The sequence below is a fragment of the Entelurus aequoreus genome, linkage group LG10, assembly GCF_033978785.1.
Source record: "Entelurus aequoreus isolate RoL-2023_Sb linkage group LG10, RoL_Eaeq_v1.1, whole genome shotgun sequence".
Taxonomy (NCBI): Eukaryota; Metazoa; Chordata; class Actinopteri; order Syngnathiformes; family Syngnathidae; genus Entelurus; species Entelurus aequoreus.
In genome coordinates, this window is record NC_084740.1 from 81027337 (window position 1) to 81049836 (window position 22500).

General features: G+C 35.5%; 1 pseudogene; it reads right to left on the reverse strand.

The window, feature by feature from the left end:
- The window catches only part of LOC133659246 (fibroblast growth factor 14-like), a 65850-nt pseudogene that overhangs the window by 43246 nt on the left and 104 nt on the right, over window positions 1-22500 (reverse strand).

Sequence of the window (22500 nt, forward strand, 5' to 3'; positions counted from 1 at the left end):
AGCAAGCCACATCGGTGTGTAAAGGATATCACCACATGGGCTCAGGAACACTTCAGAAACCCACTGTCAGTAACTACAGTTGGTCGCTACAGCTGTAAGTGCAAGTTAAAACTCTCCCATGCGAGGCGAAAACCGTTTATCAACAACACCCAGAAACGCCGTCGGCTTCGCTGGCCCGAGCTCATCCAAGATGGACTGATACAAAGTGGAAAAGTGTTCTGTGGTCTGACGAGTCCACATTTCAAATAGTTATTTTATTTTTTTTGAAGGGGGGGTACTAATAATAATAACAAGTTAATAACATAAAAACAAAAACAACAATGCAGCAGAAACAAATGATGGGTGGGGGGGGGGGGGCTGGATGACATCACTAGTCAGAACATGTCCTTTAGAATCACTTCTAATATACTTTATTGATACACTAATCACTTATTGATATACTTTATTGATACTCTCATCACTTTATTGATACACTTTATTGATACACTAATCACTTTATTGATACACTTTATTGATACACTAATCACTTTATTGATACACTAATCGCTTTATTGACACACCCTCTTGTTTGCAGAAATTCTGCAGGACTTCCTGAAGGACGCCAGACAACTTCAAAGGATTTACCACACCTTTGATCAGCAACCAATCAGAGGCCAGTGTTTGGATGGAGCAGGTGATCAGCAGCACCTTGGAGGTGATCATGAAGGTATGTGTGGAAGAACTTCAGGTGTGAATGAATGACCTCCATGAATTGATTAACGTGGACCCCGACTTAAACAAGTTACCATTTAGTGGTCAATTGTTTTTGGAAACTGTGGACGTCGTGTCCTCCGGACCAAAGAGGAAAAGAACCATCCGGATTGTTGTAGGCGCAAAGTGTAAAAGCCAGCATGTGCGATGGTATGGGGGGTGTATTAGTGCCCAAGACATGGGTAACTTACACATATGTGAAGGCACCATTAATGCTGAAAGGTACATACAGCTTTTGGAGCAACATATGTTGCCATCCAAGCAACGTTACCATGGACGCCCCTGCTTATTTCAGCAAGACAATGCCAAGCCACGTGTTACATCAACGTGGCTTCATAGTAAAAGAGTGCGGGTACTAGACTGGCCTGCCTGTAGTCCAGACATTGAAAATGTGTGAAGCCTAAAATAGCAGAAGGGAGACCCCCGGACTGTTGAACAACTTAAGCTGTACATCAAGCAAGAATGGGAAAGAATTCCACCTGAGAAGCTTCAAAAATGTGTCTCCTCAGTTCCCAAACCTTTACTGAGTGTTGTAAAAGGAAAGGCCATGTAACACAGTGGTGAACATGCCCTTTCCCAACTACTTTGGCACGTGTTGCAGCCATGAAATTCTAAGTTTTTTGCAAAAAAAAATAAAGTTTATGAGTTTGAACATCAAATATGTTGTCTTTGTAGTGCATTCAACTGAATATGGCTTGAAAATGATTTGCAAATCATTGTATTCCGTTTATATTTACATCTAACACAATTTCCCAACTCATATGGAAACGAAAAGACTCATGATGAGCACATTTTATCACTGGAACAGGTCATTCCCTTTATTTTTTAATTGGATTTTAAAAAAAATTAAATCCGCATTGAGTTAAAATTGTAGTCCTGACATTCCGTGCATTGCATGGTGGGGCCCCTCAGTACATCACTGACTTGCTATGCCCCTACTCTTCAGGGCGCAGCCTCCGGTCTTCAGGCCAGTGTCTTCTAAAGCAGTGTTTTTCAACCACTGTGCCGCGGCACACAGGTGTGCCGTGGGAGATTATGTCATTTCACCTATTTGGGTTCAAAATATTTCACGCAAACCAGTTGGAGGTAGCGGGGGGTGTATATTGTAGCGTCACGGAAGAGTTAGTGCTGCAAGGGGTTCTGGGTATTTGTTCTGTTGTGTTACGGTGCGGATGTTCTCCCGAAATGTGTTTGCCATTCTTGTTTGGTGTGGGTTCACAGTGTGGCGCATATTTGTAACAGTGTTAAAGTTGTTTATACGGCCACCCTCAGTGTGACCTGTATGGCTGTTGACCAAGTATGTCTTGCATTCACTTGTGTGTGTGTGAAAAGCCGTAGATATTATGTGACTGGGCCGGCACGCAAAGGCAGTGCCTTTAAGGTTTATTGGCGCTCTGTACTTCTCCCTACGGCCGTGTACACAGCGGCCTTTTAAAAAGTCATACATTTTACTTTTTGAAACCGATACCGATAATTTTGAAACAGATACCGATAATTTCCGATATTAATTTTAACGCATTTATCGGCCGTCAGTCCGATAATATCGGACATCCCTAGAATTGTATTATTATTGTGTATTATCTTGTTGGATGATTAATTTTAAAAAAAAATAATAATAATAAAATAAAATAAAATAAAAATGCAATACAAGAACAATAATAATTATACAAAATTCTAATTATTTGCCCAACATTTAATTTCCAATGTCTTTTTGGACATTTTAATGAAATGAACATATGTGGATACAATTTTTTTTTATAATTTCAAAATATGATTAATTCTATATCTTCTTTATTTTATTTATTTACAATCCAATCCAATCCAATCCACTTTATTTATATAGCACATTTACACAACAATAATGTTTCCAAAGTGCTGCACAGCCATGTTAAAAACTATATTAAAAACAATATTAAAAACGATATTAAAAATAATATTAAAAACAATATTATGCTACACCAATGACTGAATAAAAACAAAGAATAAATGAATAGAAAACCAATACAGAGACAATATAAAAAATAAATATGATTAAAAACGATACAAAGTGAAAAACACTTGAAAACTCCAACATAGAAATGGCAATAACTCTTTTAGTATGGTCCACCGGGTGTTGTTGAACCTAGTGTATGTGAAGTGACATGTGTCACATCTCCTCAAGCTGTCCGGCTAATCATGCTAATGTGAAGTGTCGCAACGGCCCAAAGCTGTGTTACATCCAGGTTATTAATACCCACGCCACACCCCTCTTCCTCCACCTACTCCCGCTTCCTGGATGACTGTGCGGTTTGGAAGTTTCACCACTTGTTAGCATAAATCAAGGCTGCGCTAAAGTTTAGCTAATTTGCAGCTGAAAGGGATCGTTATTAATGCTAATGAGGGTAAATAAATCACACTGGATTTAAATTCAAAGCGTGTGCGCCTATGGTGATTCACCTTTACTTTGAGAAAGAAAGAAAAAATGGAAAAAAAAAAAAAGACTTTTTTTTTTATGCGGTCTATGAATAATAGCTGATAATGAATTAACTTCCACAGGAAGTTAATTATTTAAAATGTCTTACCGTCATTAGCGCCCTGCTGTTTGACATTCCCAACTGCAAGATATTATGCTCATATTTTTGGACAGAGCAAAAACTTCCAATTTAATTCTGTGTTATTGGTTGTGGTGCACCAAATCTGCCCGGCAACAAGTTACCCCCGCAATAATGTGTGGGCATGACGGGAATTAAACTGTTTTTTTATTGGTCTATGGGGCACAAATGATTTTGCCCTTCATGAATTCTGCCTAGTAACAAGTGACCAAACTGTAAACAGATCCTGTTCATGAGCGCGTCAGCTCTGTATTACTCCTAATGGACATAAAGAGCATTTAATTTTTTTTTCATTTAAAGATGGGGCACAAATGATTTTGCCCTTCATGGATTCTGCCTAGCAACAAGTGGCCAAACTGTAAACAGGTCCTGTCTATGAGTTTTCAGCTCTGTATTACTCCTAATGGACATAAAGCGCTTTGAACATGTTTTTTCATTTAGAGATGGGGCACAAATGATTTTGCCCTTCATGAATTCCTGCCTCGCAACAAGTGGCCAAATTGTAAACAGGTCCTGTTCATGAGCTGTCGGGTCTGTATTACTCCTAATTGACATAGAGGGCATTGAATATTTGTTTTCATTTAGAGACGGGGCACAAATTATTTTGCCCTTCATGAATTCTGCCTAGCAACAAGTGGCCAAACTGTAAACAGGTCCTGTCTATGAGTTGTCAGCTCTGTATTACTCCTAATGGACATAAAGAGCATTGAAAATGTTTTTTCATTTAGAGAAGGGCACAAATGATTTTGCCCTTCATGAATTCTGCCTAGCAACAAGTGGCCAAATTGTAAACAGGTCCTATTCATGAGCTGTCGGGTCTGTATTACTCCTAATTGACATAGAGGGCATTGAAAAAAAATTTTCATTTAGAAGACGGGCACAAATTATTTTGCCCTTCATGAATTCTGCCTAGCAACAAGTGGCCAAACTGTAAACAGGTCCTGTCTATGAGTTGTCAGCTCTGTATGACTCCTAATGGACATGAAGCGCATTGAACATGTTTTTTCATTTAGAGATGGGGCACAAATGGTTTTGCCCTTCATGAATTCTGCCTCGCATCAAGTGACCTAATTGTAAACAGGTCCTGTTCATGAGCTGTCGGGTCTGTATTACTCCTAATTGACATAGAGGGCATTGAATATTTTTTTTCATTTAGAGACGGGGCACAAATTATTTTGCCCTTCATGAATTCTGCCTAGCAACAAGTGGCCAAACTGTAAACAGGTCCTGTCTATGAGTTGTCAGCTCTGTATTACTCCTAATGGACATAAAGAGCATTGAAAATGTTGTTTCATTTAGAGATGGGGCACAAATGATTTTGCCCTTCATGAATTCTGCCTAGCAACAAGTGGCCAAATTGTAAACAGGTCCTATTCATGAGCTGTCGGGTCTGTATTACTCCTAATTGACATAGAGGGCATTGAATATTTTTTTTCATTTAGAGACGGGGCACAAATTATTTTGCCCTTCATGAATTCTGCCTAGCAACAAGTGGCCACACAGTAAACATGTCATGTTCATGCGCTGTCTGCGCTGTATTAAAAACAGTTTAGTGCAGGGGTCACCAACCTTTTGAAACCAAGGGCTACTTCTTGGGTACTGATTAATGCGAAGGGCTACCAGTTTGATACACACTTAAATCAATTGCCAGAAATAGCCAATTTGCTCAACTTACCTTTAACTCTGTTATTATTAATAATTAATGATATTTATCTTTGTGGAAACACTGATCATCTTAATGATTTCTCACAATAAATATATATAGAAACAGATAAATATCAATATGCAACACTTTATTTTTATATTTTCTCTAAGTGCACATTTTTCAAATTGAACATTTTCAAATGATCACTTCTAAGACAGTCTTGTGAAATCACAATATCCCATTTTAACTAGCTAGCCACTAACATTGTTTAACAAATCATGAATTACTTTGCACCATGTTTGTACAAATAATAACTCATGTAAAATACAAAAGTAAACTCTCAAATTTTTAAATCATGTCACACTTTGAACTGGACACCAAATCTGTTATCTGTTTCTTTGTCAGTTAGTGGGAAGCCTGGCATTGCATGCTGTTAACTAGTGTGTTGTACTCTGGTGTGTAACTTGACACTGCAACTCTGAGTGAGTCTTGCAGATGTGTATCAGTGAGGCGTGTTCTGTGTTTCTTCTTGATGAAGTTCATGTCAGAAAAGGCTGATTCACAAAGATAAGATTTTTCCTCATTGTTTGCGGAACCTTCTTAATCTTTTGGACATATTTTCACAGCAATCTGGCCTTAAGCTTAATTATGATAAATGTAAAATGTTAAGGATCGGAAATCTAAAGGGAACGTCCTTTCGAATGGAATGCAAAGTGTTTTGTTTATAAATTATATGCAATCTGTTGTGTTCCCTAATTTTTTTCTGTGTACATGAATGAAGGTGTGTGTTGCTGAGTCCGACTTGGACATTATCTGGACTGGGCCTGGTTTAAAAATCCCTTTAAAAAAATCTAATTTCATTGACAACCTGGTCTGTTGAAGATAAGGCCCTTTTTTAAAAAAAATAAATAAAATAAGATAAATAAATAAAAAACATTTTCTTGGATAAAAAAGAAAGTAAAACAATATAAAAATAATTACATAAAAAATAGTAATTAATGAAAATGTTAGTGGACCAGCAGCCTATACAATCATGTGTGCTTCAGGGACTGTGTCCCTTGCAGATGTGTTGTCTATGCTGTGGGAACCAGAATATTGGTAGCAGAAAGAAATAACCCTTTTTGTGTGGATGAGTGTGCATGGGGGAGGTTGTTTGGGTTGATGCACTGATTGAAAGTGTATCTTGGGTTTTTCTATATAGATTTAATTTAAAAAATAAAAATAAAAAAAAAATTAAAAAAAAAAAATTTTTTAATTTTTTTTTTTTTTTTTTTTTTTTTTAGAACAGGCCCGCGGGCGACTCATCTGGTCCTTACGGGCGACCTGGCGCCCGCGGGCACCGCGTTGGTGACCCCTGGTTTAGTGAGAGTGGAGGGCATAGAACAGACTTTCATTTGCCTACAGTATGGGGTAAAAATGATTTTTCCCTTCCTGAATTGCATCGAGCAACAAGTGGCCACACAGTAAACATGTTCTGTCCAAATGTATTACTGTAGAAACCTCCTAGTGGACATGGAGGGCATTGAACCGATTTTTATTGGCCTACTAGGCACAAAGGATTTTGCCTATCACAAACCCAGATCAACATCCTGGTAGGCATGACGAGCATCAATTCTTTTTTTTTGGCGTATGGGGCACAAATTAAGTTGCCCTTCATGAAATCTGCCTAGCAACAAGTGACCACACAGTAAACGGGTCCTGTTCCTGCATTGTCAGCTCAACATCCTATTTGGAATGACGAGCATCAAACCATTTTTTATTGGCCTGTGGGGCACAAAATATTTTCTTCTGCACAAAAGCTGCCTCACAATAAAGTAAATGTTGTATAAAAAAAACAGTCTAGTGGGCGTGGACGGCATAGAACAGTTTTTCATTGGCTAATGGAGCACAAATGATTTTGCCCTTCCTGAATCCTGCCTAGCAACAAGTGACCACACAACAAACATGTGCTCTTTCCCGCATTGTCAGCTCAACATCCTAGTGGGCATGACGGGCATCAAAGTGTTTTTTGGCCTATGGCAGTGTTTCTTAACCATAGGGGCGGGACCCACTGTTGGGCGACGAGCGCCCCTTAGAGAGCCGCCAAAAAACATGTGCTTCTCAGTGGTTTAATACACTTTTCCACCACTTGTGGCAAAAATGTCAATATGAAACAAACAGAGGAAGTCTGGAGCGAAAGACTTAGAGAAGTGTCTTTAAGTGCAAAAATTATGACTAAAGTAGTGAAACTGTATTTTCATTTGCATTTTAATTTCATTTTAGAAACATATATATTATTATTGTTTACTGTTGATTTAATTAGAATGCATTTATGTTAGCAATGCCTAATTGTATGCAGTAGTTCTATTTTTCATCAGTTTTTATGAGTCCCGTCTTTTGCACTATTTAATTCGGTGTTTTTCCCACCTTTTTTGAGCCAAGTCACATTTTTTGCGGTGAAAATATCCGGAGGCACACCACCAGCAGAAATCGTTAAAAAAACAAAACTCAGTTGACAGTAAAAAAGTCGTTGTCGCAATTGTTGGATGTGACTTTAAAGCATAACCAAGTATGTATCAATATAGCTCTTGTCTCTTTTTTGCAGTTTTCCTGTGTGCAGTGTTTTGGTTTTTGTCTTGCGCTCCTATTTTGGTGGCTTTTTCTCTTTTTTTGGTGTTTTCCTGTAGCAGTTTCATGTCTTCCTTTGAGCGATATTTCCCGCATCTACTTTGTTTTAGCATTCAAAAATATTTCTGTTGTTTTTATCCTTCTTTGTGGGGACATTGTTGACTGTCATGTCATGTTCGGATGTACATTGTGGACGCCGTCTTTGCTCCACAGTAAGTCTTTGCTGTCGTCCAGCATTCTGTTTTTGTTTACTTTGTAGCCAGTTCAGTTTTAGTTTCGTTCTGCATAGCCTTCCCTAAGCTTCAATGCCTTTTCTTAGGGGCACTCACCTTTTGTTTATTTTTGGTTTAAGCATTAGATACCTTTTTACCTGCACTCTGCCTCCCACTGTTTCCGACATCTACAAAGCAATTAGCTACCGGCTGCCACCTACTGATACGGAAGAGTATTACACGGTTACTCTGCCGAGCTCTAGACTGCACCGACACATCATTTGCAGACTATAATTAATGGTTTGCAAAAAATATTTTTAACCCAAATAGGTGAAATTAGATAATCTCCCACGGCACACCCGACTGTGCCGCGGCACAGTGGTTGAAAAACACTGATTTAATTCATCAGCCTGACTTGATAATAATCTTTGTGATTAACACACACTTTCGTAACATTTGAGAAGGTTGTAAACTAGGGATGTCCGATAATGGCTTTTTGCCGATATCCGATATTCCGATATTGTCCAACTCTTTAATTACCGATACCGATATCAACCGATACCGATATCAACCGATATATGCAGTCGTGGAATTAACACATTATTATGCCTAATTTGGACAACCATGTATGGTGAAGATAAGGTACTTTTTAAAAATAATAATAAAATAAGATAACTAAATTAAAAACATTTTCTTGACTAAAAAGAAAGTAAAACAATATAAAAACAGTTACATAGAAACTAGTAATTAATGAAAATGAGTAAAATTAAGTGTTAAAGGTTAGTACTATTAGTGGAGCAGCAGCACGCACAATCATGTGTGCTTACGGACTGTATCCCTTGCAGACTGTATTGATATATATTGATATATAATGTAGGAACCAGAATCTTGATAACAGAAAGAAATGGGGGGAGGGAGGTTTTTTGGGTTGGTGCACTAATTTTAAGTGTATCTTGTGTTTTTTATGTTGATTTAATAAAAAAAATAAAAAAATTAAAATAAAAATAAAAAACCATACAGATAATAAAAAAACCGATACCGATAATTTCCGATATTACATTTTAACGCATTTATCGGCCGATAATATCGGCAGGCTGATATTATCGGACATCCCTATTGTAAACTCTAAGTAGGTTAGATGTCATTGTTAAATACGATGAATATCAAGAGTAATATTTACTCGGTCAATGGTAATATTTGAGTTGGCCCCGGGGCCCGTCTGTAGTGGAAAAGTTGGGCTTGGAGGTCTAAAGGGCTAAAAACCCCCGGCCAATGGGGTACAAAATATGTTGCCCTTTGTGAATTCTGCCTAGCAACAAGTGGCAGAACAAAATAGGTAAATATTGCCATTTAAATACCTCAATTTGTGTGTCTGGCATATGTCATTGGTTTATGGGGCACCGACGGCCGTGCCCTGGGAAAATCTGCCTAGCAACAAATTGTCGCGGTTGATGAAGTTTTATAACAAAATAGGAGAAGACTTACAGGAATTACTGCTGTCATCCTTGGTGCCGTCAAGAGAGCCATCGGGATTCATTTGCAAGTAGTATCCCTGTCTGCAATATAACCTGGTCACTATACCCTTGAGCTGGGGATCTGCAAGGGGGGAAGAAAAAAAAGAGTAAAAGATTAGAATGAAAAAAGAGTTTCCATACAGGAAGGCCAATTTCAGGCTGTGAAGATCTGTGGACATACTGAGCTCAACAGCGACCTCTCTGGTGGCTTCAAAGGGGAATGACCATGATCTATATCAGGGGTCACCAACGTGGTGCCCGCGGGCACCAGGTAGCCCGTAAGGACCAGATGAGTAGCCCGCTGGCCTGTTCTAAAAATAGCTCAAATAGCAGCACTTACCAGTGAGCTGCCTCTATTTTTTTTAAATGTTACTAGCAAGCTGGTCTCGCTTTGCCTGACATTTTTAAATCTAAGAGAGACAAAACTCAAATAGAATTTGAAAATCCAAGAAAATATTTTAAAGACTTGGTCTTCACTTGTTTAAATAAATTCATACATTTTTTTTACTTTGCTTCTTATAACTTTCAGAAAGACAATTTTAGGGAAAAAATACAACCTTAAAAATAATTTTAGGATTTTTAAACACATATACCTTTTTACCTTTTAAATTCCTTCCTCTTCTTTCCTGACAATTTAAATCAATGTTCAAGTACATTTTTTTTTTTTATTGTAAAAGAATAATAAATCAATTTTAATTTAATTCTTCGTTTTAGCTTCTGTTTTTTCGACGAAGAATATTTGTGAAATATTTCTTCAAACTTATTATGATTAAAATTCAAAAAAAAAATTCTGGCAAATCTAGAAAATCTGTAGAATCAAATTTACATCTTATTTCAAAGTCTTTTGAATTTCTTTTAAAAAATTTGTTCTGGAAAATCTAGAAGAAATAACGATTTGTCTTTGTTAGAAATATAGCTTGGTCCAATTTGTTATATATTCTAACAAAGTGTAGATTGGATTTTAACCTATTTAAAACATGTCATCAAAATTCTAAAATTAATCTTAATCAGGAAAAATTACTAATGATGTTCCATAAATTATTTTTTTTATTTTTTCAAAAAGATTCATATTAGCTAGTTTTTGTCTTCTTTTTTTCGGTTGAATTTTGAATTTTAAAGAGTCGAAATTGAAGATAAACTATGTTTCGAAATTTAATTGTCATTTTTTTAAATGTTTTTCTCCTCTTTTAATGATGTTCCATAAATTATTTTTTTAATTTTTTCAAAAAGATTCAAATTAGCTAGTTTTTCTCTTCTTTTTTTCGGTTGAATTTTGAATTTTAAAGAGTCGAAATTGAAGATAAACTATGTTTCAAAATTTAATTGTCATTTTTTTCAGGTTTTCTCCTCTTTTAAACCGTTCAATTAAGTGTACATATCATTAATTATTAATAATAACATAGAGTTAAAGGTAAATTGAGCAAATTGGCTATTTCCGGCAATTTATTGAAGTGTGTATCAAACTGGTAGCCCTTCGCATTAATCAGTACCCAAGAAGTAGCTCTTGGTTTCAAAAAGGTTGGTGACCCCTGATCTATATTGTTGGAGCTGCACTTGTATGGTTTCTCCATGAGCACAAAGCGTCGACATTACAACGACTTCCTCGAAAGCCCCAGGGAGAAGAATACAATCACTTGAACTCTGCGTGTGCGTGTAAGAGTAAAATGTAGGGAACATGGCCACAGAGGGCATAGAAAAGGCTTTTCTCCCCTTGTCTTTGTACTCCCTCCGGCACTTTGCGCCCAAGCGTGGGGTGACGACAGCGGGACAATCTGAGACCTTTCTCTGAGAGGAGCTAAGGTGAGCGGGTCTTTGCGAGATAAGTCCCGCCCCGGATCCGGAATGAAGGAATGGGTTGTCCCAGCTTGCGACATCACTAATTAAAAATCAACTACAGCAGGGGTGTCCAAACTTTTTCCACTGAGGGCCGCACACGGAAAAATGAAAGCATGTGGGGGCCATTTTGATATTTTTCATTTTCAAACCATAACAAAATATTTGGATTTTTTTAATTTATTTTACCTTTAGGGGTCCCGGGGACCATAAAGGGTCTCAGTTATTAAAATGTTAAAAATAAGCCTAATTTGTATTTTTTTTTTTAAATTTAACGCTTACAGTAAATCTCTATATCAACTTAAAAAAAAAAAGATTTTATGGCTTTTCTGTCAAAAACAACTTTGTTTTTTTATAGTAAAATTTAAATATGCAGTATTTAGTAATTAGAGCCCTAAAATATCAACAACGCAGGACATCATTGATTTTAATTATTTAATATTTTTGAGTCATCACAGTGAAAAGATAAATAAAATACCACTATATATATTTGGGATCCAAAAGGTGCCCCACTCATGAAGTGATACATTTTTATTAGGTTCAGATATATCTGTCGATTGTACGTTTGAACTATTATTTTCTTTGTTTTGCTCTTTTATCAAAGAAAACTTTGATGTTTTTATATGGCAACTACACAATATATAAATGATAATAAATGATAAATGGGTTGTACTTGTATAGCGCTTTTCTACCTTCAAGGTACTCAAAGCGCTTTGACAGTATTTCCACATTTACCCATTCACACACACATTCACACACTGATGGCGGGAGCTGCCATGCAAGGCGCTACCAGCAGCCATCAGAGGCAAAGGGTGAAGTGTCTTGCCCAAGGACACAACGGACGTGACTAGGAAGGTAGAAGGTGGGAATTGAACCCCAGTAACCAGCAACACTCCGATTGCTGGCACAGCCACTCTACCAACTTCGCCACGCCGTCCCTATATATATATGCAATATTTACCACATTTTTAAAGTGAAATATTTGAATTGGAGCCCTGAAAATAATTCATTATAACATGCATTGTTTGTCATTACTATTTTTTTTTGAGCAATGGAAAAAAATAAAAAAATAAAGAAAGACAAAAGAAAAAAAAACAACAGCCTTCATGGCAGTGTTGTGTCAACATTGCAACTTTTTCTCGTTAGATTTCACCTCATTCCACTTTTTTAATTTATTTTTTGCAATAGCATTTCCAGAATGTGTGGCGGGCCGGTAAACAATTAGCTGCGGGCCGCAAATGGCCCCCGGGCCGCACTTTGGACACCCCTGAACTACAGGCTTCCCAAATGCTGTAATAAATCAAGCATGATGAGTTGAACATATGTCAGCACGTGGCCCCGCTTTTAACTCTTTATTGCAAACGCTTACTTACAGTGTGTCATTATTTTGACTTAGTAAGTCATTATTTTGTCATATTTTTGACTTATTAAATTACTAAGTCAAAATATTGACTTACTAAGTCATAATAATGACATACTTAGTATCTCAGGTAACTAGGACTGTTTTGTGTATTGTTTTTTACTTTACGGAAAAAATATCGAGATATATACACTGTAAAAAAAAATCCTATTTTTATGGTTAATATACTTTAAATTTCTACTGTAATTTTTCTATTTTTTTTAAAATAATTTACAAAACTGTAGAATTGAAGACATTATCTGTAAATAAACAATCCACCTGTTATTTTAAGTAATATGCCAGTAATGACAAACTATGTATATTTCTATTTTTTTTACAGAAAAATACCAAATTAATTATACATAGCATTTTCTGTTTTCTTAAATAACTTTCAAATTCATGTAAAATTACAGTAATTATCTGTAACTATGGCCATCAAAATATGCCAGTAATGACAAACTATGTATATTTCTATTTTTTTTACAGAAAAATACCAAATTAATTATACATAGCATTTTCTGTTTTCTTAAATTACTTTCAAATTCATGTAAAATTACAGTAATTATATTTCATGAAATATATAGCTTGTTATATAAAAGTCTATGTCCATACTGACAATCTAACACAGGGGTGTCAAACTCAAATACAGAGTGGGCCAAAATTAGGGATGTCCGATAATGGCTTTTTGCCGATATCCGATATGCCGATATTGTCCAACTCTTTAATTACCGATACCGATATCAACCGATACCGATATCAACCGATATATACAGTCGTGGAATTAACACATTATTATGCCTAATTTGGACAACCAGGTATGGTGAAGATAAGGTACTTTTTAAAAAAATGAATCAAATAAAATAAGATAAATAATTTAAATACATTTTCTTGAATAAAAAAGAAAGTAAAAAAAAACGATACCGATAATAAAAAACCGATACCGATAATTTCCGATATTACATTGTAACGCATATATCGGCATCTCTAATAAAAGCAGTAATTAAACAAATAGTTTAGCTTCCAAGAGTGAGTGAAGAACGCACCACCGCCCCGATAGTTCCAGAAAAGACAAAGATGAAACATTAGTATCTGCTCACAGATGCTACCTGGTGGATGTTTGATCACACTGCAGCTAATTCTGGATAAATTAAACAACCGCCGCTTACCAATGCTTCAGTCACAAGAATGAGGCAAAAATACAACCTTACCTATTGTATAAGAAATATCTGGGATTGTAGAGACATGGTCTAAAACAGGGGGACTTTTGGTAGTAGGGTCTTTATTCATAAATATGTAAATATCAGGTACTACTGAGAAAAAGCCTGTACCCTATAGGAGGGACTTGTGAGAACCAGTGGTTATTTAGTGCACCTCAGTGCGCTGCGCTGGGCGCAACACTCCGGCTGCGGCAAGCAGCTGCATTCAATCATCAGCAATCAACGCACCTGTCGCTGATGAGAGGACCTGCCTTCTCAAGCCAGAGCAACCTGCTTTCCCGGGCCAGAACGTAGCTACCTGTTCCTGCACACTAAGCCGATATTTTACTAGCTATATGCATACTCTCTCTCTCTGTGTTCCACCCCCTCGTGTCCCCCTTGTCGTCTTCCAACAGTCTACCGCCGGTGCCGCGTTACAAGCTGTGTGTCTCGTCTCCCTGTGTTCCCCCTCTGGTTCTCTGGCTGCACCGTTTGGATCTCGACGCCCCGCCTCGACACGGACTTTGACGCCTCTCTATTTCCCCCCGACTTCCTTCCTGCTCACGGACCCCGAGCCAGCCTTGCCCCTCTTTGGACTTCCGCCTCTCGCTCAACACTACCGGTAACACTGGACATTTAATCCTGACACATAGTCGCACACCATACACATTTTTGGGTTATTTACACACTTCATTTATTTATATATACTGTATATATTGTGTATATATATATAAATAAATATAGAGTTAAACGACGTCCCTGCCGTCTTCTTCATTTGTACAAACCCATAACACATAAAAGATCATCGATAATCTAGTAATTGTGGAAGGATGCATACTGTATATGTTTAAGAGTTCTTTCTTTTTACATAGCCATGTTTAGAGTAGCTAGTACTTTTCCTTAGTTCCTTCTACCAGTTTCTTCAGACATTTCAGATGCCTGGTTAGTGTCTTCACCTTTGTAACGTGAAGACCTCCCCCACTGGTTTCTTATCAGTGGTGCAAGGGGGAGATGGGGGTTTTCTTTGTGTGAAAAGAAGTTGGTTTTTCCCCTAGAATGCCAGATCAACTTGAATGTATTGGTTAAGTTGAACTCCTAAAGCTTTAGTAAAACTTGAAAATATTCCAATTCTGTCTTGATGGTCCTTCTTACTCAGCATATATGTCATCGAAAGAACTTGGAATTGACTTAGATTCCCTTGGAGGAAGAACTGGTACGTAATCTATGGCCCTAATTGAGATTTACAGATATAGCCCGTCCATTCATCCCGTCATTTACAGACGAAATCGGATTTAAAACTAATCCTCCACCAATGCCAAAAAAATTAAAACATTTTAAAAAATCAGCGTGATCGCGCGCTATCAAAACACCCAGATTAATTTCAATTAAAGATGAAATAAAAATATCTTCCGGCGTCATCCTTCAAGTGAAAAGAGGCGAGACAAGGACTCGTGGGCAAGAGATGAGTCACTTTTTAGCGGAATTGGACTAAACGCGCACACATGCCGAGTGGTGCTAATCAAATGCAATTTGAACATAATCAATAATCAGATAAGAGCTACTTTGGTACATTTTGTACATTGAAAATACTATAACCAATAAAATGTAGTTATGCTAAGCTATCGGATTAAAGCATCCACATTTTATACGTTTATGTTAAATCTGAGGAAGATCAGTGGTGCAATATTTGATAATGAGGGCAGTGAGAGGTAGCATGTTAGCGCATGTGATTTATCACAAAAATGTTTTAAACATTAACCATAAGTACACGTAGATTATTCGCATGTTTTTTTTCACCGCACATGCTCCTTAAGCACAGAATTACCGGAAAGTCGTTATACAGTCAGTGATAAAGTCAATGCATCATGAGGGGACACATTTTACTGCAAAACTAACCCCAGAAAGTACCACAGGGAAGGGATTCCTGGGTGGATCTCGCATGAGAGGAAGAGGGGGGGAGGGTGTTAATCAATTTGCAATGTAGTCTGCTGAAAATGATGGAAAGCTCCACTCTACATAACAACTGACACTTTGGTCAAAGTTGGAATTGCCACAAAACAAAACACATGTTAACATATTCAACACTCTATCTAAACCTAAAAAATATAGGTTTTTAGGTTTAAAGAAATATAGGTTTTTAAGTATAAAAAATATGGGTTTTTAAGTATGAAAATATAGGTTTTTAAGTATAAAAAATAAAGATTTTTACGGATAAAACAATATAGGTTTTTAGGTATAAAAAATATAGGTTTTAAGTATAAAAAATATAGGTTTTTAATCATTAAAAAAATATAGGTTTTTAGGTATAAAAAATATTGGTTTTTAAGTATGAAAATATAGGTTTTTAAGTATAAAAAAATAAAGGTTTTTACGGATAAAAAAATATACGTTTTTAGGTTTAAAGAAATATAGGTTTTTAAGTATAAAAAATATGGGTTTTTAATTATGAAAATATAGGTTTTTAAGTATAAAAAATAAAGGTTTTTACGGATAAAAAATATAGGTTTTTAGGTATAAAAAATATAGGTTTTTAAGTATAAAAAATATAGGTTTTTAATTATTAAAAATATATAGGTTTTTAGGTATAAAAATATCGGTTTTTAAGTATGAAAATATATAGGTTTTTAAGTATAAAAAATATAGGGTTTTAGGTATAAAAAATATATACGTTTTTAAGTATAAAAAAATAGGTTTTTAGGTATAAAAAATAAAGGTTTTTAAGTATGAACGTATAGGTTTTTAAGTATAAAAAATATAGGTTTTTTTATGTATAAAAAATATAAGTTTTTAAGTATAAAAGATATATAGGTTTTTAGGTATAAAAAATATAGGTTTTTAAGTATAAAAAAATATAGGTTTTTAGGTATAAAAAATATAGGTTTTTAAGTATAAAAAATATGGGTTTTTAAGTATGAAATTATAGGTTTTTAAGTATAAAAATAAAATATTTTAAGTATAAAAAATATAGGTTTTTAGGTATAAAAAATATAAGTATAAAAATTATAGGTTTTTAAGTATAAAAATATAGGTTTTTAAGTATAAAAAAAGGCATTTGTGTTTGTCATAGTCAATCCAAATGTGTATCAGCACGAGATTTCACTCCTTTCAGCCACTAGGTGGCGTTTACGGCTCACAATCGCATTCTGTAGCAGTGTTCGGTTCCAAAAAAAAAATTCTGCGACATCTCACTGCGAGTGCAGTCCAAAGTCGCTAGAAAAATATGCTTTTGAAAGTCGCAGAAAACTTCATAAGAAGGCGTGTTAAGAAGAATACGGGAAATAATATACGCAGAAAGGATGATCTTTTTTTTAATTTTTTTTTTACACTTTTTCAAGAAATGACCACTGCTACATATATGATAGGGAGTTATGTTAAAGAGTCATTTAGGGGGAAAAAAGCATATTATTTTTCTCAAATGGAGGATCAACGTGATTTACAACAATATCGTTTGTGAAAATGATTATTAATGTAAGTATAATAATTAGATTTTTGTATATATTACAGAAAGAAAACACTTGAATGTGTTTTGATCAGATTATTCTGAATTATAGTAGTTCATGTAAATTACAGACATTGAACATTAGTAGGGAGAGTTTGTTTGATAGGTCATTTATTTTCTTTTTTTGGTGACAGATCTTATAAAGGTTGACAGTTTGACACTGGAACTGAATTCATTATTTTCTATATGGAAACATTTGTTTAAGAAACAAGCAAAATCGGAACAGATTCGACAGATTTTGGCTGGTCTCAAACCTTAATTTGCATCACTTTTCCTTGTTGGTGTCTCAAGAAAGGTAGAAATACAAGAACACACACACACACACACACACACACACATTCTTGTATTTATGACCTTCTTGAGACCTTCATGCCTACCTCTTTAGGACCACCCTTCCTAGATATATAAAGATTTGTATTTACAACATTAATAATATATACATACTATGCAAATATTAAAAAGGTAAGCTTTTAATTAATCTTTTTTTTTGTAAATGTTTTTTAATCTTCATTATTTACTTCAAGTTATTACAGTATGTCTCTACATACACATACACATTATATATATATATATATATATATATATATATATATATATATATATATATATATATATATATATATATATATATATATATATATATATATATATATATATATATATATACTTAGTAATAATTAGTTTTTATTATTATTATTATTATTATTATTAATTTAGGCAAAACGGGGCGCATTTAAATTTTTTACACACACTTGTTGGTTCATTTCTTGACCAGAGGGGGAGCACTTTTAAAACCGACACACCGTCAACTTATTTGGGACCAGCCTAATTTTGATAGATTTCACCACCAGGGGTGCAAATGAGACATTCTCTATTAGATGCAATGGTTTTCCGTATTGGGACCATGATTTATGTCATCACTTGTTCACACCTCCTCATATGGAAGGTACTTTTCCATGTTGATGTCTCAAGAAGGGTAGACATACAAGAACACACAAACACACACACACACACACATTCTTGTATTTATGACCTTCTTGAGACCTTCATGCCTACCTCTTTAGGACCACCCTTCCTAGATATATAAAGATTTGTATTTACAACATTAATAATATATACATACTATGCAAATATTAAAAAGGTAAGCTTTTAATTAATCTTTTTTTTTGTAAATGTTTTTTAATCTTCATTATTTACTTCAAGTTATTACAGTATGTCTCTACATACACATACACATTATATATATATATATATATATATATATATATATATATATATATATATATATATATATATATATATATATATATATATATATATATATATACTTAGTAATAATTAGTTTTTATTATTATTATTATTATTATTATTAATTTAGGCAAAACGGGGCGCATTTAAATTTTTTACACACACTTGTTGGTTCATTTCTTGACCAGAGGGGGAGCACTTTTAAAACCGACACACCGTCAACTTATTTGGGACCAGCCTAATTTTGATAGATTTCACCACCAGGGGTGCAAATGAGACATTCTCTATTAGATGCAATGGTTTTCCGTATTGGGACCATGATTTATGTCATCACTTGTTCACACCTCCTCATATGGAAGGTACTTTTCCATGTTGATGTCTCAAGAAGGGTAGACATACAAGAACACACAAACACACACACACACACATTCTTGTATTTATCACCTTCTTGAGACCTTCTTGCCTACCTCTTTAGAACCACCCTTTCTAGATATATAAAGATTTGTATTTACAACATTAATAATATATACATACTATGCACATATAAAAAAGGTTTCAATTAATATTACATTTTTTTTGTAATTGTTTTTCAATCTTCATTATTTACTTCAAGTCATTACAGTATGTGTCTCTATACACACACACACACACATATACACACACATATACACATATATATATACACATTTTTATATATATATATATATATATATATATATATATATATATATATATATATATATATATATATATATATATATATATATATATATATATATATTAATAATTTTGGCAAAACGGGGCGCATTTCAATTTTTTACACACACTTGTTATTTCATATGTTGACCAGAGGGGGAGCACTTTTAAAACCGACACACAGTCAACTTTTTGGGACCACCCTCATTTTGATAGATTTCACCACCACGGGTGCAAAATGAGACATTCTCTATTAGATGCAATAATTTTCCCCCGCCACCCCGAAAGGGACAAGCGGTAGAAAAATGGATAGATGGATGTATGGATGGTTACATTTTTTACACAAACTTGTTATTTCATATGTTGATCAGAGGGGGATCACTTTCAAAACCGACACACCGTCAACTTATTTGGAACCAGCCTAATTTTAATAGATTTCACCACCAGGGGTGCAAATGAGAAATTCTCGATTAGATGCAATGGATTTCCCCCGTCACCCCGAAAGGGACAAGCGGTAGAAAAATGGATGGATGGATGGTTTTTCCGTATTGGAACCATGATTTCGGTCCTAACTTGTCCTCATATGGAAGGCACTTTTCCTTGTTGATGTCTCAATAATCGGGTAGAAATACACGAACACTAGGGCTGCAATTAACGATTAATTTGATAATCGACTAATCTGTCGATTATTGCTTCGATTAATCGATTAATAATCGGATAAAAGAGACAAAACTACATTTCTATCCTTTCCAGTATTGTATTGGGGGAAAAAACAGCATACTGGCACCATACTTATTTTGAGTATTGTTTCTCAGCTGTTTGTACATGTTGCAGTTTATAAATAAAGGTTTATTAAAAAAATAAAATAAAATAATAATAATAATAATAATTTTTTTTTAAAATGTTGATTATTGTTTCTCAGCTGTTTGTACATGTTGCAGTTTATAAATAAAGGTTTATTTAAAAAAAAAAATAATAATAATAATAATAATAATTTTTAAAAAAAATTTAGATTATTGTTTCTCAGCTGTTTGTACATGTTGCAGTTTATAAATAAAGGTTTATTAAAAAAATAATAATTTAAAAAAATAATTAAAAATTGCCTCTGCGCATGCGCCTAGCATAGATCCAACGAATCGATGACTAAATTAATCGCCAACTATTTTTTATAATCGATTTTAATCGATTTAATCGATTAGTTGTTGCAGCCCTTACACACACACACACACACACACACACACACACACACACATTGCGAGTTCAAACCCCGGCCGAGTCATACCAAAGACTATAAAAATGGGAGCCGTTACCTCCCTGCTTGGCACTCAGCATCAAGGGTTGGAATTGGGGGTGAAATCACCGAAAATTATTTCCCGGGCGCGGCCACCGCTGCTGCTCACGGCTCCCCTCACCTCCCAGGGGGTGATCAAGGGTGGTGGGTCAAATGCGGAGAATAATTTCGCCACACCTAGCGTGTGTGTGACAATCATGGGTACTTTAACTTTGTAACACACACACACACACACACACACACACACACACACACACACACACACACACACACACACACACACACACACACACACACACATACATGTCTTGCCTACTTTGTGTGGACCCACGTTTGGTTAGTGGGTTGTGAGGGCCCCCCTTTCCACTATAGCTAGAATGATGAAAAAATATACATCTAGCCCTAGATGGGAATAGAGAGTTGCAACTAGGGATGTCAGATAATGGCTTTTTGCCGATATCCAATATTCCGATATTGTCCAACTCTTTAATTACCGATACCGATATCAACCGATACCGATATCAAGCGATATATGCAGTCGTGGAATTAACACATTATTATGCCTAATTTGGACAACCAGGTATGGTGAAGATAAGGTACTTTTTAAAAAAATTAATAAAATAAGATAAATAAATTAAAAACATTTTCTTGAATAAAAAAGAAAGTAAAACAATATAAAAACAGTTACATAGAAACTAGTAATGAATGAAAATGAGTAAAATTAACTGTTAAAGGTTAGTACTATTAGTGGAGCAGCAGCACGCACAATCATGTGTGCTTACGGACTGTATCCCTTGCAGACTGTATTGATATATATTGATATATAATGTAGGAAGCAGAATATTAATAACAGAAAGAAACAACCCTTTTGTGTGAATGAGTGTAAATGGGGGAGGGAGTTTTTTTGGGTTGGTGCACTAATTGTAAGTGTATCTTGTGTTTTTTATGTTGATTTAATAAAAACAAAAAACAAAAAAACAACAACAAAAAACGATACCGATAATTAAAAAAACGATACCGATAATTTCCGATATTACATTTTAAAGCATTTATCGGACATCCCTAGTTGCAACCTCACTTCAGAATGCAAAACACACAAAGTAAAAACATTTTTTTACTTTTGTAGTTGTGAGGACCAGGCAAATGTCCTCACAAGTCAAAAGATCCTCACAGAAAGGGTGGTTTATCAAGTGTATATTCACACAAGGATGGTGAGACAAGTGCACACACACACACACACACACACACACACACACACACACACACACACACACACACACACACACACACACACACACACACATCTATAGAGGCTTTACACTGGAGGTGAAAGAGGACAACACCAGTATTCATCTGCCATTTTGAAGCACCCTGACCCCATAGCCAGATGTGTCCTCCAATCTACCACACACACACACACACACACACACACACACACACACACACACACACACACACACACACACACACACACACACACACACACACACACACACACACACACACACACACATATAGAAAAGCCATTTTAATCCACATTAGCGTACATTGTAGCGTGACAAGCAGGCTTGATAGAGCAGCTGCCAAGCATGTCTGGTGCAACAGGTTCCCTCAGAAGATACCTGATGATCACCACAACACAACACTTATTGATCCATTTTTTTACACGCTGCCCTTGAACGCATCACCCCCAAAAAAAGGCGCTATATAAGGCAAATTTGTTTTTTGTTTTTTTGCATATATGCTCCATAATGTTCACTAGCTCGTTACCACCTCATGCAGGACGCGACTGATCATCGCAAGTGGTGGAAATCAGCCTTTTTACGCGCGCGTAAAATGCACTCAGTGTGATGTTTAAAAAAAAAAAGGAGGAATTTGGACGACTGGGGATTTTTATCAAGCACAAAAGAAGGAGCAACTTGTCCTGCACCTTGTCTCCGTAGCCTGCGCTTCCTGAGCCCAAAGATGCGCACTTTGGAGAAGATGTCCACCAGGTTGGTGTTGCACAGCCCCTTGTTC